This window comes from Phalacrocorax carbo, chromosome 3 (assembly GCF_963921805.1).
Source record: "Phalacrocorax carbo chromosome 3, bPhaCar2.1, whole genome shotgun sequence".
Classification (NCBI taxonomy): Eukaryota; Metazoa; Chordata; class Aves; order Suliformes; family Phalacrocoracidae; genus Phalacrocorax; species Phalacrocorax carbo.
Genome location: NC_087515.1, coordinates 9,584,356 through 9,601,989, shown reverse-complemented (window position 1 = coordinate 9,601,989; position 17,634 = coordinate 9,584,356). Strand labels below are relative to the sequence as shown.

Below are 17,634 nucleotides of genomic sequence, written 5' to 3'. Positions count from 1 at the left end.
TTTGACAACTTGTCCATTTTCATCAATTTTTAAACAAAAGTTGGAATCATTTAGTTTTCTGCAGACACCCCCTTCTTCAGCTAGCAGGTAATTGAGGACCACGTGGTGTTGGAGTATCGCTGTTATCATCTGCATGGCCTGATCTGCCGATAGATCAAGGGCACAGGCTATCTCATCGGTGATAATTTCTATGATGGCTTGTAACCGAATTATGCAATTTAAATTATAGATAGGTTCTCAAGCACCACTAACCCATTCATCGGGGCTCCAGGTGGCTGGTCCATAATGCTGGATTATATGCTGAAGGAGCGAGTCATCTATGCCCCAGGTTTGACCACTTCTACCTGTTACAGAGGTATCAATGGACTGCCGATATCGATTGAGATTATCATATACCTTAACACCCAATTTGTCACCCTTATCCTCTGAGAGCAGAAAGAATAAGGGACAGATCAGCCCCACATAACACATTCTTGTCCACTTTGCAGGCAATCGCTTATATGTGTGGTAGCCACAGATCCAAAAATGGCCTTTCAATGCCCAAGTACCATTTCCAAAAAGGCCTGTGGGTGTCCATGGAGATTGGAAATATCTGCTCCCGGAGGATGGTACAGTAGTAGGGGCTGCATGCTGGACATATTATAAAAAGAACAGGAGCAAGCACCGGTGTCATTATTCCAAGAGCAATTCACACTAGTGTTATAGTCCCCTGTGGTGGTGTTGGTAGTATAAATTCTGGACTGGTTGGTGGGAGACCAAAAACTTGGAAAACTGCTTCCTGTGTTCCATTTGATTTACCCAAGCCCAGCTGACCCAACATTCCCAAATTCAGGGAACTGGAGCTGAAGAGGTAATAGTATCTCTGTTCGCCCATACTAGGCATACTGCCAATCAACCACCCTGATTCATGGGGTTTGAGGAAGTGCTTGAGAAGGCCATTTGTTCTTTCCACTATTCATTTGCTTGTGGATAGTAGGGCATGTGGAAAACTCATACAATCCCTTCTCCTGCAGCCCAGTCCTGAACTACCTTGGCTGTAAAATGGGAGCCATTATCTGATTGAATTGGCTGTGGTTTGTGGAGAAAGCTAAACCACATTTTCAAGGCTTTCACTGTGTTTTCCCCTGTAGCATGTGCAAATTCTTCGGCTTGAACTAGACCTGATACTATCTCTGCTCCCACCAAGACATAGTGTCTTCCCTCTGATTTCCAAAAAGGACCTGTATAATCTACCTGCCAGGCTTCTCAGAGCCCCTTCCCCTGCCTCAAATGTAGGGGGCCCTCTTCCAAAGGGGGTCTGTCTAAACAACCGCGGCACTGTTCACAAGCAGAGCTGCAGGTGCGGCAGTTTTCTCAAGTAACCAGCCAGCTTTTATTCTGAGCTTCTCACTAAAGATAAAGCTCCAGTGAGTCCCCTTTTAAGGTGTAACCATTCTAACAGCCTTTCCCTATCTTCTGACCCCGGATTGCTTTGTAGGGGAGCAAGTCTAGCCAACTCATCTACCCTACTGTTCCATTGGCTGACCAGCGTTTCGTCCTTTTGGTGGAGGCTACCCATGCCACTGCAAAATCTCCCTGTTTCATGACAGTTAATATATCTTGCCATTTTTCTTTTTTGCCATACAGGTACTCAATTGACTTCTCATCCATCCTGTTCCCAAAATGGGAGCCATTCAGTACATCCCTTAAAGTCAGCAAAAGAGTTGGTATAGATATAGACAGCAGAAGTGGATTGTGCCTCATGCTGGAAAACACTCCATACTGCTACCAGTTCTCCTTCTTGAGTGCTACCTTCCCTTTCAGTGATTATTGTCCGTTCAGTTTTTATTTGCAAGGCAATGGCTCAATACTTCCGTGACTTACCGTCTTGTTTAGCAGGAGCATCAGTAAACCAAACATTCTGTAATTGTTCTGAAAATGGGGGGGGGCAACTTGCACCACAGGGGAAATTGTACCGCTTTCAGGTTTAAAGGTGAGACCTCAAAAATATTGCAGTAATGATCTATCTGAGCACACCATTTCTGCGCCCAGGCTCATAGTGCCACCCCATCAGGGGGTGGTGTCCCAAGCAGCATGGATTTTATTACCTTAAAGGGACTCTGGGCACTACTGATCGCTCAGTATGGTGTGTTCGGCTTCCCGCAAGGCTAAACTAATCAGAAACAAACCCTTTTCCCATGTAGAGTATCGTTTCTTGGCATCCTTCAAGCTTTGGGAATAGAATCAAATAGGTCAAGTGGGTCCTTCAGGGCCCTTTTGCCAAAGATGTGTCGATACACCTGACGGGGCAAATCCCCATTCAGTTTGGACTGGGTCTGAAGGATGGATCGAGCCAAGAGCCTGATGGTTAGCAGCCTCAGACACTAACAACTGCAGGGCTTCTTCGTAGAGTGGGGTCCAGTCCCATGACACTCCTATTCATAACAGGTCATAAAAGGGCATTGCAATGGTGGAAAATCGGGGATATGTTTTCTCCAAAACCTGAGCAATCCCAATGCCATTTGTAATTCTTTCTTTGTTTTGGGCACTTTTATCTAATGTAATGTGGAAAGGATGTCCCAAGGAATGCATGTCATTCCTCCTTTCCACCAGATCCCCAAAAATTTGACTTCATTTGCTAGCACCTGAGGTTTTTTGAGTGGGATTTTTAACCCTAAGCTTTCCAGGTGTGAAATATTTTTATCCTGCATTGCTTGAATCTTATCTACCTGACTTCCTCCTATAAGCACATCATCAATATACTGGTAAATTTTTACCCCTTCCTCCGAAGGAATCAATTCTAATTCTCATGCTGAAGCACGATGAGCTAGAGTAGGGGAATGTTTATATCCCTGAGGAAGCCGGATGAAGGTGAACTGTTGCCCTTCCCGAGTAAATGCAAAGTGTTCTTGATCCTCAGGTTGCAAGGGGACCTTGAAAAACATGTCTTTGATGTCAGTAGTTGCCATAATGGGATCACCTTGTTCCTGGATAGATGCTATGAGTTCGGCAATGTTTGGCAGCGGCTGTTAATGGGCCTGAGTTAGCATTAAGCCTCCGATAGACTACGGTTAGTCTCCACTTCCTGTTTGGCTCACAAACAGGCCATACTGGGGAGTTAAAAGGAGAGTGGGTTGGCACTACAGTTCCCTGTTCCTTCAATTCCTCCAATACTGGGTTATCCCTTCTCATGCCCCTAAGTTTAGTGGATAGGGTTTGACATTAATTAACTGGGAGGGAGGGAGCAAAGGCGCAGCATGTAACAGCCGTATATCTACAGGCAGGGAGCCAAATGTCCAGTTCCTTCCCCTATCATCAATCCACACCTTACCTTTCAGGACATCAGGTTCTAAAAGGTTAAGCACGAATGGTCCCACAACCATTGTTACTGGAGTGGCCGTATCCTCCCCAGGTAATTGCAAATGGGCAATAGCCAGTGTTTGCAATTGGATGTTACTAAAAGCATCTGCAACAAACATACACCACCTAGACAAAGTTATGCTGCTTTGTATTGCATATTCCATTTTAATAGCCGAAATTTGAGCTCCAGTATCTACCAGGAACATTACTGGTACTAGCTTAGGCTCCACAAAACAAGTAATTAATAGATCACCTTGGTGCTTTTCAGTGAGCCATCTAATATATACCCACCCATCGCCCCCTGGCTCACTACAGGGTGGCAAAGGAGTTAGCCTCCCTTCTGCCCAGGAAGAGTGGCTGGTTCCAATAAGGGAGCATTACGAATAGGGCTCTCATCTTTTCCCGGTGGATTATCAGGCCATCTTAGCAGTAGTTTTTCCAGTTTATCTGTTGGCAACCCATTCATAAGATCTCAGGGGATACTTTTCCTCCACCCTATGGTCCACAGACCATTACATCTGTGTCCTATATCTCTCCCACCCAGGGGTGTTGCAGGTAACATCCTTTTACTGTTGGTTGGATGTGGGGGAGGTTTCAGTTCTGTAGGCCTTAAACTTTTTGGGTCTGTTTTAGTAGATGGAGCGGTCACAGGGCTGTATTTTCACCCAAAATTAATTAGCTCCTGAGCGACCTCTCCCCAAGTCCACACTTTCTTTTCATGGGGTTTATGATTAGGGGTCACTATTCCTTGTAGCGCAGTGGCAGCCCTTCCACCTGGGGATGTCACCTTGTAAATTAATACCAATAGCCTTTAGGGAGTTGTGAAGGCCCCTTATGAGAGGAGTCATCTGTTCTGGGTCAACCAGTATCATCATTGGAGACTCCTGTCTAAGTCTAAGCTCCCAATTGTACATCATTTGCAGGCATGTCGCCTTCTGTACGTTTTCTACCAACTGATCAACTGTTCCTACAAAAGCAAGGGGTTCCCCTCTTTCCAAAGGGTTAAGACCTCCTTCCTGATAGGCTGTTCTTTGAGTTAGGGACCAGGGTGTACAAGAGTTGCCAGTGGTTAGGGACACTCCTGGCCCCCAGTAGCCCTCAGCTTCCTTTTCACTTAACAATATCTGGTCCACCCCAGACAATGACACTCTCCAAACATATTCTGTCTCTGACTCCTTAGGAGTACAGCCAAAATATTTTTTTGATTTAGCTATTTCAGTAGCAGAATTAGTAGTAATTTGAGGAAATTCATCCTCATCATCCTGCTATTTAAATTCAGTTCTGACCAAAGGTAGCAAAGAACAAATAGGGATATCCAGTTTGTCCAACCTTGATTTAGAGCCCTCCAATTCATTACTAGGGTATTCAGTCCTTTTCCCAGGGAGCAGAGGAGTGTCCTTGCCCGCGAGGAGCTGCTCTTTCAGAGCAGACTGTAAATAACTTGCCTGGGTTCTTTCCTCTTCTAATTGTTCCTTTAAACTCTCTACTTGCCCCCCCAAGGACTGGACCAGGCCTTGTAATGACTGTATAAGATGGGATTCTGCTGTGCACTGTTGCTCTCTAGCTTCTATAGCTGCAGCTAGGCTCATGCCCAATACAGCACAAATAATTGATTTTCTTTTTCCAGACCGAAGTTTTGCATCCTTAAATAAAGTGCTGATTTGGTCCGTCACACTCTGCAAATTATACCAGTTTATCTGTGCCCAGTCCATGCCTGGCACTGAGGGTCACGCATTATGTTTTTCTAAAAAATTAAACAAAACCTCTCTCTCCAGAGGAGCAGTTCTACTATCACTCATCTTGTATAAAGTGGGGAAGCAGTCATCTCAAGAAGGTCGCACATAAGTTTTAAACAAATTGCAAACCCGAACCTTTATGTGCCTGAGAAGTCTCATGTATTTGGGGAACAATATGGTCCTCTTGTTTCAAGGGGTCCTATCAATGATGCCAATTTAATGTCCTGATCCAATGCTGGACCCCAAAAGCGATATTAAGACACGAACGAGGTCAAATGCCATATGCTCAAAATACCTTTTATTATCAAAAAGTAAAAAATAACAGCGATGGGATAGGATAGCGTCACAGGGCAGAAATAAAGCAAGCAATCGGAAGAGAGTTGCAACAATAGTCACCACCAAGGATCTGCGGCGTCCCAGGGGTCCAAGTCTCTTGTTGCTTCAGCGGTGGGCGATCGCACCAGGGCCTGTCTCAACAGTCCTTTCATCTCTGCTCAAGGGCTGCGGTTTCTGATAATGGTGGTTGCTTCCATGGCAACGGCACATCTCTGCATTCCTGATTTCCATGGCCTTGCAGCTGCTCAGCAGCAGTTGGAATTTTTTGCTTAGACAGGCAATATTTAATGTCCACAGGTCAGTCTTTCACACAAGCAATCTTTTGAGACGAATGTTCCACAGTCCAGTCTCTCACAATTCCTCAGTACAGCAGGTGCTGAAAAGAGAGAAGTAGGACTCAGATGTGTATTTGCGAAGGTGCCTGCTACCTCAACACATGAAACAGAACTTAAGTCTCAAGCAAACACACATGCATTCAAAAGCATTCAAAAAGACTGGTGAGACAGGTAAGGCTCATCTTCCCCACGGCCTGTTATCAAGCAAGATCCAGCATAATGTGCCCATTGCAGATTTCCAGCCCATATGTCACTGTGTAATTACCACACATGAGGAACTGGGCACAAACCAGGCCTCAGCAGCAAATTACACAGTGTAAACCAGTCAGCCAACCTGAAACAGTTGGACACTTAAAAAATCCCTAAAAACCCAAACATCCACGTTGCCTAAAACCATGCCTTTCCAGGGACCAAAAGACCTGAAAATAGAAAAAGACAACAGCAGCTGCATTCAGGGTAGTTTCTTCCCCGTTCATTGTCATCAAACACAATCTATATGAACAAACCTCTCAGAGGAACAGCTCAAGGGAAATTCCAGCTCCACATCTGTCCTCATGCTACATGGCAGTCACATGTTAGGATAGGATTTGAACCCAGAAGACTGGCACCAGCATCTCACACTCCCAATCCTGTAAGTGATCTCAACACAACCAGCAAACCCAGATCGTGAACAAGCATGCCTGTGGGATCATACCTTTGGGAATCAAGGTGAGCAGGAATCCTACTTGCTAGTCAGATCATCAATTTCATGGGCAAGTCTATCCTCACCACTTTCTGCTCACTGTAGGGATGACACAGGAATGAAAAATACACTGTTCAACGTGTCCTTGACTTACAAGTGACACAGCAGTGAACCCAGCATCAGTCTCATAATTAGGGTCTCTGAAGCCTTGCAGTTCCCTGTTTGCAAAATCTAATGTGGCCACACTCACAGTATACTCTATATTCCTTTTCTTTAATACTTTGACTACATTTGGTCAGGTGCAAAATAGAAGAAGTGACAGCCCAATAAATGACTAGGCAAATGCCACTTCCAGCCCGTGAGACACGAATGGAGCTACACTTTTCTCTTGGGTATGCTAATTTGTATGAAACAGTGTAGGGATTTCCCAGTTAAGTCAAAATCTTATACTAGTCCCTCCTGTTACGACATGCAGGCTAACCTGATGGCTTGAGCTAGCTCCTGTAGAGCGGGTGCTCTCTCTGATGTTGCCTAGCTTCTTCTGAGCACCTCAGGTGCTCTGACAAGGTAGACAGCCAGCTCTGAAGAGCCAGTGCTGCTTTCCCCACATCAGTAGCAGTGTGGAGGAACCAAAGCAATACATCCGTGTCTCCGTTCTGGGATGGCACCAGCAACAACAAAGCCATGTGCTCTTCCTGTCCATGTGTGACACACAGCCTTTGCATTCTTGAATGCAAGTGCTGTGGTCTCTATTTTTGCTTCTGTTTGTCTTTGGGGAAGTATGTTGTTAGGCAACCTGTAGTTCATCACGCAGCATCACCCTGCAAGTTTCGTTTGCCCTGTCATGACACAACAGCTTTGGTTTTTCACTCCAGAGGGAAAATCTTAGAGCAGTAATAGCCAGTCTGTACATAGCGTAGGATGTATATATGCTGTCATACTCCATGGCAATGAGGCAGCTGGGAATGAAACATCTCTAAAAACTGTTCCTATTAAACTATACAAACATCATTGATAACTGAAAATGTGATTGCATTCAGCCTGTGCTAAGCCGGCTCTTGGGCAGTGTGTGTTTTGTAGCCCTGTTGGACTCATTTATCCCAAGTTCATTTGAACTACCTTATCTGCTAATAGCAAGTCCCAGCAGATGGCATTATGTTTCAAGGAAACATTACCCTGGTGCCAGTTGCCTTCCCCTCAGCTCTTCAAGTTCAGAGGGGAGTCTCAAACTTCTCTATGCTTGGGCATAACCTTACCTTCTTCTTGCTCTTGTTGTTTTTTCCAAGCCTAGCGTACAGTCATTACATTTCAGCTGGGAGGAACTATGGAGGAACAAAGCCAGAAAAAGATAGCACAACTTTATGTGACTTTTAGCTTAATTCTTGTAGCTCTGTTTCAAAATCCTTTACCTCCCTGTGCAATCTGAGGCCAGAATAATCTTGATGTCGGCACTGGCACTGTGTACAACAAGCTGATAGTAACTCTTGCCTCTCCTGGTATGCTGTAGTCTTGCCTTTTCTAGGAGCCAGACACTAAGGCAAGAGTAAATTCAGTGCTGAAATACCTCTGAATTCAGATGCCAGTGAGACATAGAAGATTAAAGCACAGGTATGTGAATGCAGTTGTCTATAACTCAGTGAGAAATAATCCATAATGGAAGACCCAGGCCCTGGGTGTTTCCAGACCTGTTAAATAATGAGAGCTGGGGGTGCAGCTACAGCAGCCCCACAGAACTGTTGCAGCTGCTAGCACTAGTGCTCCGTCCATCCTCAGCTGCCCTTCCCTCCCTTTTCCCAATTTCCTGCTGTTCCAGCTGTTCTTTGTCTTCAGGACTTCTGCATGGCTGGCTTTGATCCTGCGATTAGAAACTGTATCATGCAGATGGAGCAAAGCCCTGCTGTGCCCCAGGCTACAGAGGAGGTGACAACAGCAGTCCTTAGCTCAGTCCATGCTCTTGTAGGCTACTGACTCATGCTGTACCGTTGTGCCCAAGCACAAGGAGCTGGACTTACTGCTATGAAAAGCTGGTGATAACTTCTGTGATCCAGTAGTTCAGGGCCACACACAGACCCAAGGGTTTGCCAGTGTGAGATGTCATTCCCTCATCTTTATTACAGAGCTGCTGACCATGAAGCATCTAGTTCCCTAGTGACTGTAGCCAGGTAAAATCAATGAGAGCAGGCATCAGCGACGAAGTGGAATAAGCAGAAACACTTGAAAAGGAAGATATTTAAGTGCAATTAATCTGTTCAGCTGTGGAAGATGTATAGAAGCAATGAGATCAAGTTAAAATTCTCGTTCACTAGATAGAGCTTCTTTAGGTTCTGCTTTGCTTGGTACCCTGCTAGGTTGTATGCCCAGCTGTATTAATGTATGTATAAAAGCCCTTATTCAATATGTCACTAACTATTCCCTGTTTAATTGCTGGAATGGTTCCTCTTCTGTGCATGAGATCTTGGCTTTTGATAATTACTCTTTCTGACAGAAGCAGAAGTTCCCCTATCAATCTATTACTCTGAAAAGAGCTGGCATTTCAATACCTTTTTCTTTGCCCCTTTTATTACCCAGACACAATCTGATCAGTATTTAATAATTATTTTGTGTGTGTAAAGAAGCATTACTACTGTGCCATAAGAAATCTGGTCACCTTCGTTCATTATGGAGTACACACTTGACGGTGATACTCGGAACACGGACTAAGCAGAAGCTAGCCAGACATTTTAAGAAAGAAGTCCATTTTATGCTAGGCGAAAGGGGCAGACCATTAAGTGTGCTGTGCCACCTGCTGGCATGCACCGCAAATTACAGCTTCCCCAGAACAGGGGCAGTGACAGGTTTTAGCTGGAATGTGGAGCTCAGGTGCTGAGGGTGATGGAAAAATCCTGACAGCAGAGGTACGGAAGGGTGTGCTGACAGGGTGAGCTGTGCAGGGCAGCTTGCCTCCGGCAGAGCTTATGCACTCCCGTGCCTGCACTGCGCTCTGCAGCGAACTGGCAGGATTTTCGTTGCTCAGATAAAACAATACCAAACCTATATTTTTCTGGGGCCTCTGCAGAATTTGGCTGATTCCTTGCAAGCCTACGATCATGTCAATGTGGCGTTCTTTGTTCTGGTGCTGCAAGGGGTCAGGGCTTACTCTCTTGGGCTGTACAGGCTGTGGAGGGCTGCTTGCCTTTTCCCATCTTTCAGGTTTCCCCTTTGAGGTTATGCATCTCACTCAGCCAGGATTTATCACAAGCTGAAGGAGGCCACCTCTTTTCAAAATCTGTAGAGTATATCGTGTTTATATGTCAAAGATCAGCATCCAAAACAGATAAATAAACATGGGTGCGTTATTAGCAAGTGCTTGGTATGCTACAACTTGGTCCAGAACCCACTGAAATTGGATTTTTCCCGAGGCATTTAAAGAAAACAGTTGTGCAGAAAAAAAGAATGATCAATATTAAGTCAAACATCTACTCAGTGTCTGTGATATGCTCTATCACTGAGCTATATCCTAACTGATTAGCAAGTTCCCAAATCAGTGTGAAAAAGGCAGAGGGTTGCTCTTAAAACCTTCCTCCCTCTTTCCAAGCTGTGACCAAGTAAGGAACAAAGCCTTCTTGTTTGCAGCCATCTTACCAGAAGGACAAAGCCATAGGAACTCATCAGAGAAAACTCTGACATTCTTTTCCCTCTTCCTTCTTCTTAAAGTAATTTTTTGGCAAAGACATAAGGTCAAGAGTAATTACAAGGATATAGGTACCAAGTGCTGTGGGTGAGGAAAGAGGATCCATGAGTGTGCTGCTTTGGCTGGCATAGAGTTAATTTTCTTCACAGTAGCTAGTATGGGGCTATGCTTTGGATTTGTGCTGAAAAGAGTGTTCATAATACAGGGATGCTGAGCAGTGCTTGCAAAGAGTCAAGGCCTTTTCTGCTTCTCACCCCACCCCACCAGCAAGTGGCCTGGGGTGCACAAAAAGTCAGAAGGGGACACAGATGGAACAGCTGACCCCAACTGACCAAAGGGATATGCCATACCATATGACATCATGCTCAGTGTATAAAGCTGGGGGAAGAAGAATGAAGGGGGGACACACGCATTTGGAGTGATGGCGTTTGTTTTCCCAAGTAACAGTTACGCGTGATGGAGCCCTGCTTTCCTGGGATGGCTGAACACATGCCTGCCCATGGGAAGGAGTGAGTGAATTCCTTGTTTTGCTTTGCTTGCATGCGCAGCTTTGGCTTTACCTATTAAACTGTCTTTTATTTCAACCCATGAGTTTTCTCACCTTTACTCTCCTGAATCTCTTCCCCATCCCACAGTGAGGGGGGTGAGTGAGTGGCTGTGTGGTGCTTAGTTGCTGGCTGGGGTTAAACCACGACAATAAGCCAGGATTGTACCAAGTAGCAGTTTCCAAGGTTTATAGCAAAATATTTTTCAAAAATCCTCTGACAATCTCCTGCCATGTCTCCCTTTCTGATTAGTGACTGACTGGACTGAGCTTTGAGTAGCACCAAAAGACAAAATTCAACTTTGTGGGATGTAAGAAAAGACAATGCCAGAGGAAAGGTACTGGGTTTCTACTTAAACTAAAGGGACTTGCACCAGCTGAGAGGCAGCAGAAGTTCTGGTACAGTGAAGGGCCAAGCTACTTTTTTTTTTAAGAAGAAATTATGTACAGATAATTTTGCCCCACATTACATTCCTCCCTCCTACACACACATGCGCATACATAATCTGAATACCCACTGCCCTTTTGGTCCCCAGTTAGATGTCATTAGTTAGGGTAAACATATGTGCATCCTTCTTTTCCCCGTTGGGCTGCGCCACAGCTCCCTAAAATACTTCTTAGCCTTCGAAAACTGTAGGTGGGCAGATTACAGTCAGCCAGGATGTTTCTCCTTTGCTTTCACCGTCTTGCAGCTCACACAAAAAAGCTGGTGGCAAAGAGGAGATGAGAAGGAAGAGCAAAACTACCAGCAATTCACTTTGTTCTTTACCTGCCCTTCAGCCAATGCCTCCCTTTCCATCTTCTGTTTCTCACCCCCATCGGCTGACAGGCACGTAAGTGGCTAATGTTGAATATTCTGCCACACTCAGAGACAGTGCTGAAGGTCAGGGTCATTCCTGGGGTTACCCACAATAAAGCAGTTATCTGTGCTAAAGCCAGATACGTTGCTTTATGCTCATTGCTCCTGCCTGTATCACAGCAGGATAGCATTTCAGCAAAACTCTGTAGGTCAGCAGGAACAGAAAAAAAAAGTCCTTATTCTCTCTCTGAAGTTTCTGCTTCATAAGCTCTGTGGGAGAAGGACTATCTTTTTTATTACCTGACTAGGAGGAAGTCGTCTTGATTTCTCAAGCAACCTTAGGCACTAAGAAAGAGCAAATACTGAGTGCCAGCAACCTTACAGCTATGGGCAGCCAGAAGTAGTAGGTGTTCATCTCACATGACGTGTATGAAACATGTCCTCTGACTAAACATAAAAATCCTGACAGTGAACAATCCCAGGAAATGCATGTTTCGGGTTGAATTTAACCTAATGACTGCTGGAGAAATTCAGTGAAAGTGGTAAGACTTTCAAACTTGGAGCATGAGGTGGTTATCTTTGTGATGCATCTCACCAGTCAGTTTATATCCCTGGTTTGTATTTCTCTAGCTTTGTTTCATTCATTAGAGTAAAATAAAATGTCTGATTGCTCTGAGCAGTTTTCTAAGAGGAGCTAGTAACTGAATGGGAACAATGAAATGGCTCGCTTATTTCCAGCACTTTCTGAAACTGTAGGCTATTTCAAAGGCCATCATGCTGGGAGCAAACCAGGCCACAACTCATTGCATAAACTCTTGTGTCATGGCAGGCTGGGATGAGATGATCGCAAGAGACCCCTATTAAAGCAAATGATTCTGTGCTTCTGTGAATACCCGATTAAAGCATTTCAGATTAAATTGGCTGCTTACTGAAGTGCTTTCTGGCACTGTTCCCAGAGTGGCGGAGCAGCAGAGAGCACAGACCCCTCTCCCTGGCAGGCTGGGGGAGTTGCCCCATGGCAATGCCTGACCAGCCCTTGAGGGAGGCCCTGGCACCTGGCTGTCATATGTCGTAGCCCCTCTGTGGGAGAGACTCCTCACCCAGGGCCTGGCAGCTGAGGAGAAATGTCTGGGGCTCAGGCGAGCAGCACTGGTGGCCTCAAGCACCTCCTCAGCGCAGGGAGGGCTGGCAGGAGCTGGGGTGGCCATGGGCTGCCTGCTGCCCCTCTGCAGCCCGGGCACACCCAGGATGGAGGGAGGGCCAGCTGCAGGCCTTAGCAGTCGCCTCTGCCGCAGCAGGGTAGGTTTGCTTTTGCTGTGTCTCCTGAACACGGCCTGGCAATGCGGGGAAAATGGTACTGAGGAAAGGTCAGGAAGGAGCTTTAGGCTGGGTAATGTCTCCCCTCCGCACCCAGGGAGGGACTGGCTGGAGAACAAGGGCCTCTGAAGGGGGCAGTGAGGACCTCTGGGCCTGAGGGGAAGTGGGAGCTCGGCTGTGCAGCGGGGCGGCGTGGAGGAGGGCCCCTGGGGGCCAGGGGAGCCCTCCTGCCACAGGCAGGGCAGGGACCTGGTGTGCCAGTCCAGCGAGCCACAGGGGATGCTGCCAGCCCTGGGCAGTGGGGACCCCCATGCTGTAGCCCTGCAGAGGCCGAAGGGACCTGTGTACTGGGACACAAGTGTTTGCGCCACGGTATAGATTGCATGAAAGGCCCTGCCCCACAGCAAGGAGAGATGGTGGCCACAGAAGGAAAGCTGGTCAGGCTGGTGGGGCAGGTACAGCCGTGCAGGGCACAGTGTGAGTGCCTGCAGGCAAGTGTGGCAGAGGTTGGGGCCAAGAGAACCCAGTGCCAGAGTGGCCAATGAAACTCCATGGTGCCCAGTGGTAGTTGGTGTCCGGCAGTGGGACTCGTGGCCCCCCGGGTCTGGAAGGTTCTCTGCAGTTAGCAGTTGTTGCAACAGTCGACAGTTACTCCTCAAGCATGGCACCTGCACGCTGACTGTAATGGTAACGAAACCGTACACCCTCCTACCATTCCCAGCCTGGCCCAGCCCACACCAGCCTTACTGGGAAGGCCAGAGTTTGTCCCCAAAACTGTGGGCTCGAGGAATTTTTGCAGCTGCATGTGACCCAGCTAGGCACCGCTGTGGGGTAGAAGCCGCTATGGATGTGGGTGGTGTTACACAGCAGGGCATGGTACTAGCAGAAAATCCACTGAGAAACCATTGCTAGCTCAGGAAGGCCCTGTGCCTTTTGACTTTTGGAGGCTGGGGGGCATTCAAGAAAGTATCACTGTGTGCACGGCCTCCTCTCAAATTATTGCTGGGCCTCCACTTTTGGCCATCATCAGAGGCAAGGGCTGGGCTAGAAGGACCCTTAGTACATGTTGTATGTAATTAGTTCTCTACAGCATGACTGCTGCAAGGCAGTGAACTGCATGCAGTAGAATGGTGCATTTGATGAGGTGATTATTCAGCTCTGGTAAACATTCACAAGCACCACTGAGCGGTAAGTAAATCATGTTTGATGTGCACCCCCCTGCCACACACACTTCTGCCGTGAAGAGCAATACAAATTTCTATGCTGGAGTCGTAGCCTTGCTTAAAGAGCCAACAAGAGGAATGTCAGCTACAAGAGGGCAGCAGGGTTGTGGGAGATACAAAAACTATCAAAGAGAGTCCTCATAGCCTTCAGAGGTAGGGCAGAAGGCTGGTTCAGGCTTTGACTTACAGGGTATTTTCCATTATGATTTACATATACACCGTTCATATTCATTTCCTGGAGGAGGGATTGCTATTGGCAAAATATGGTCTGTTTAGAGGCTGCTAACCTGAATGTTAACACTTGCTTCTCAGAAAACAGCGCTTCAACCAAACAGTTTTCCCCTAATTTGAGAAACTAAGTGAGAGAACTGTGACAACAGTGAACTAACACCAAAATATTTTTCTATTTTAGTAGCTCTTCAAACTGCTCTCTCCCTGAACATTACAGCATTTTTGATAACCTAAGTGCAGGTCACCTGTTGCAAAAGGGAAGGAACTATGTATGTTGAACCATATAGCCGATCTAGTGACCTGTGTCATAGCTGTATTTTGTAACATACACCACAAAATCCTAGGGACTTTATAGACCTGTGTGACCCTTCCATGTAGAACTAGTGTTGAAATAAGGGTACTTAACCAAGCAGAAGCTGTGTCTTAAGAGAATTCTGATGTAACAACTGAAAGGCGCTTTGCCTATACATTAGATCAAGTCTAGGCAAAAATAGACTATGCCATGCTAGCAGCACTCATGCCTGTATTTCAGGAAATACAAGTTTTCTCAGGGATAGCCTTGGAAACCCCCCTGAATTGTTGTTATATGATAAGAAACATAACCAAACTAAGATGCCAAGCCAAAGTTTTACAAGTGAAAAACTAATTAGAACATAATTGTTGCTATAAATTCATGGTTGCAATATTCATATGCAAGTCTCATAAGGAAAAGTATTTGAATTGTAGCATTTTTGTAAGTTTCCTTAAGACTCTCTGCTGTCTTCATCTCTGATGAAGCAAGGGCACTGGTGAGTGTCAGTCATAAAATTTAGATTGTAAGGTCACTTTGGATGGAAAAGATTTGTATACATAGGCTAGAAGTAATAAGGGAATGTGTGCTGTTTATTTTCTAAGTCTAAGGCTCTGCTTTGTAGTCAGTTTTAAGGTGGAAGAAGAAAGGATTTTTATAGATTTTTTTAAATTTCGTGAACAAGGATATATGTGAATATAGTCATTCTTTTTTAAGTTCATTGGGGACCATGAGATCCATGACACAAGTGGTTGTCTTTCAAACTCAGGGTCTAATGAAATTACACAACTGCAGTCACAGCTGTACAATAAGATGTGCACTGCCAGAACTTTAAGTGTCCTGGTTTCAGCTGGGATGGAGTACATTTCCTTTCTAGAAGCTAGCATAGTGCTGTGTTTTGGATTTAGGATGAGAATATTGTTGATAACACACTGACGTTTTTGTTACTGCTCAGCAGTGCTTACACTAACTCAAGGGGTCTTGGCAGTTCTGTGATGAACATACCAAAAGGTATATCCTCTGCACTATTCCATGGTAGTGGCACAAAGTGTGCTTGTCTCTGTCTGCTGGCAAGAGAAACTAAACCACTTTAACAGTGCTAATACAAAGCTTTTGGGTACCTGCAGGAAGAATGGGGCAGCCCACACCTCTCTGAGCCACCTTGACAGTTTGTGAACTCAGGAAACTTGCCTACAACAGTGAAACAATAGTTCAGATTTGCAATGTAAATTTTGTTTGCTTTTTTGTGCTTTTGGTGGGATTTGTTTAGCAATGACAGCCAGCTAGAAAGTCTTTAAATGACACATAAGACTAGAGAGAAAAGTCTGAGACTCTGGCAATGAGCCATATCACTACATTAATCAATTCAGAGCCTTCACAGTAGAGAGTTACGGCTTCTGCAAATCAAGGAGTCTTTCTCTTCTGCAGCCATATTTGTCTGTTTTTCAGCTGGTTTCAGCGTTAACCAGGATTTCTTTGCCTCAAAACCACAAACCTTTCTTCTTCCCTTCTTTTATTTCAGTCTAATTGCTGTGTCTCTGGGTTTCTGAGGCTTTCTGTTTTTTAAGATATGTGTCAACAATCCATGTCCTTGGGATTCCTTTTTTTTGTGTGTGTGTGAGTGGTTTGTGGTTTTTTGGGTTTTTTGTTGTTGTTGTTGTTTTTTTTGTTTGTTTTGTTTTGTTTTTTGTTTAGGGATATTGTGGAAACTCTCCCATTGCTGGAATGATAACAGTAATTTCCTTATTACTCAGCACTCATTCTGGAGGGACCATTCCTTTGGTTGCACAGCAGAAGATGAAAAGTTAATGGACCTAAGGGCTAACGAAAAGAATGCAAAGGCTAATGCAGAGGCCAATAGAGACTTTCTGGAGTGGGAGACTTGTCCTAGATTTATCACATCACAATACTGGATGTAGATAGAATCCTTAAAACCAGAAGTGAAAAAACAAAACACATTCATGAGAGAAAGCAAAGGAAAAAATTGGATTTACATTCTGCTTTTACAGAAGCTCTCACTCATCCTATATGTGCAATCAATTATTCAAATAATTTGTTGACAATTGATATAATTATTTCTAATTATTCTTGATTAAACTCCTGGAATTATGTGATTACATGTAGATGTATGCATCATAAATGCAGGAGGTACAGCCTAGATAGGGAGGAAATGTCATTTTATTTTTCAATACATCCATTTTTACTAGTTAAAAGCACTCAGGAAGGTTAATTTACATGATCCTAAACAGAGGCTCAATGAACTTGTCTTTATTATGTTTCTTTTTGTAAGTTAAGCAGTAGAAAATCTTCAGTTATGGAGGCAAGAATTCACTGTGGTTTTTGATATTCAGGAAGGCTAAGAAACACCTTAGAGTTGCGTGATTGACATGAAAGTAATGTGAGTGTTTATGTTTACTTTCCTCAAAATCAAGTCTGTAGTGCTAAGATAAGCAGGTTATTCCTAGGAGAACATAGCCATTGGAATAGGATCAGTTAATTAAAAATTAATTTGTTTTTAATCCACCTCAGAGTCTTTGACTTTCTCATGATACAAATTTAAATTTCATGTTTCCTTCTACTGTAAATTCAAAATGTAGGGGCTTTTTTTAGCATTTTACAATTACACCGGTGCTTAGAAGGTCCTCATATCTATCAGATAAGCATCTGAAATTGATTTTTGGTATATCTTTACTAAAAGCCATTACAAAGCTACTGGGTCTGATTCTGCTACAGCAGAATTTTATTAGAAGTGTGCACTGATTTTAATGGCATTGTGTCTAAGGTTGAATCTTCTTACATGAGGGAATACTATACCTAAACAAAATAGATCCTGTCTACCAGCAGTTTGCACTACTGGGCAAATTCCTACTGAAGCGAGAAGAAACTCACTGCCAGTTTAATTCAAGATTGGAAGTATCTTACAACAAAATATTATTGCAGAAAAATCCTACTGGCTAGATGAGCTTTAGTTAATGCTTAAATCACAAATGTATTTCTGTTTTTAATTTTGTTTTGAGTTACCTAGAAAAAATCAATCTGTGCATTTACAAATATATAATCTCGTTTTAATTTATACCAACTTTTATTTTAAGTGTTTCAGGCTGCATAAATGAAGCCCTTTGGGAAAAGAGAT

The 17,634-nt window shown here is 44.5% G+C and overlaps 1 long non-coding RNA gene and 1 pseudogene across 1 annotated transcript; both read right to left on the bottom strand.

The window, feature by feature from the left end:
- Positions 1-237: 237 nt before the first annotated feature.
- LOC135312386 (uncharacterized) lies at positions 238-5,138 on the bottom strand (annotated as a pseudogene).
- Positions 5,139-5,358: 220 nt separating this feature from the next.
- Positions 5,359-6,532, bottom strand: LOC135312813 (uncharacterized). Its single transcript, XR_010372431.1, has 2 exons — positions 6,441-6,532; positions 5,359-5,787 (listed from the first exon to the last, which is right to left on the bottom strand). It is a non-coding gene; the product is annotated as an uncharacterized LOC135312813 (long non-coding RNA).
- Positions 6,533-17,634: the final 11,102 nt, after the last annotated feature.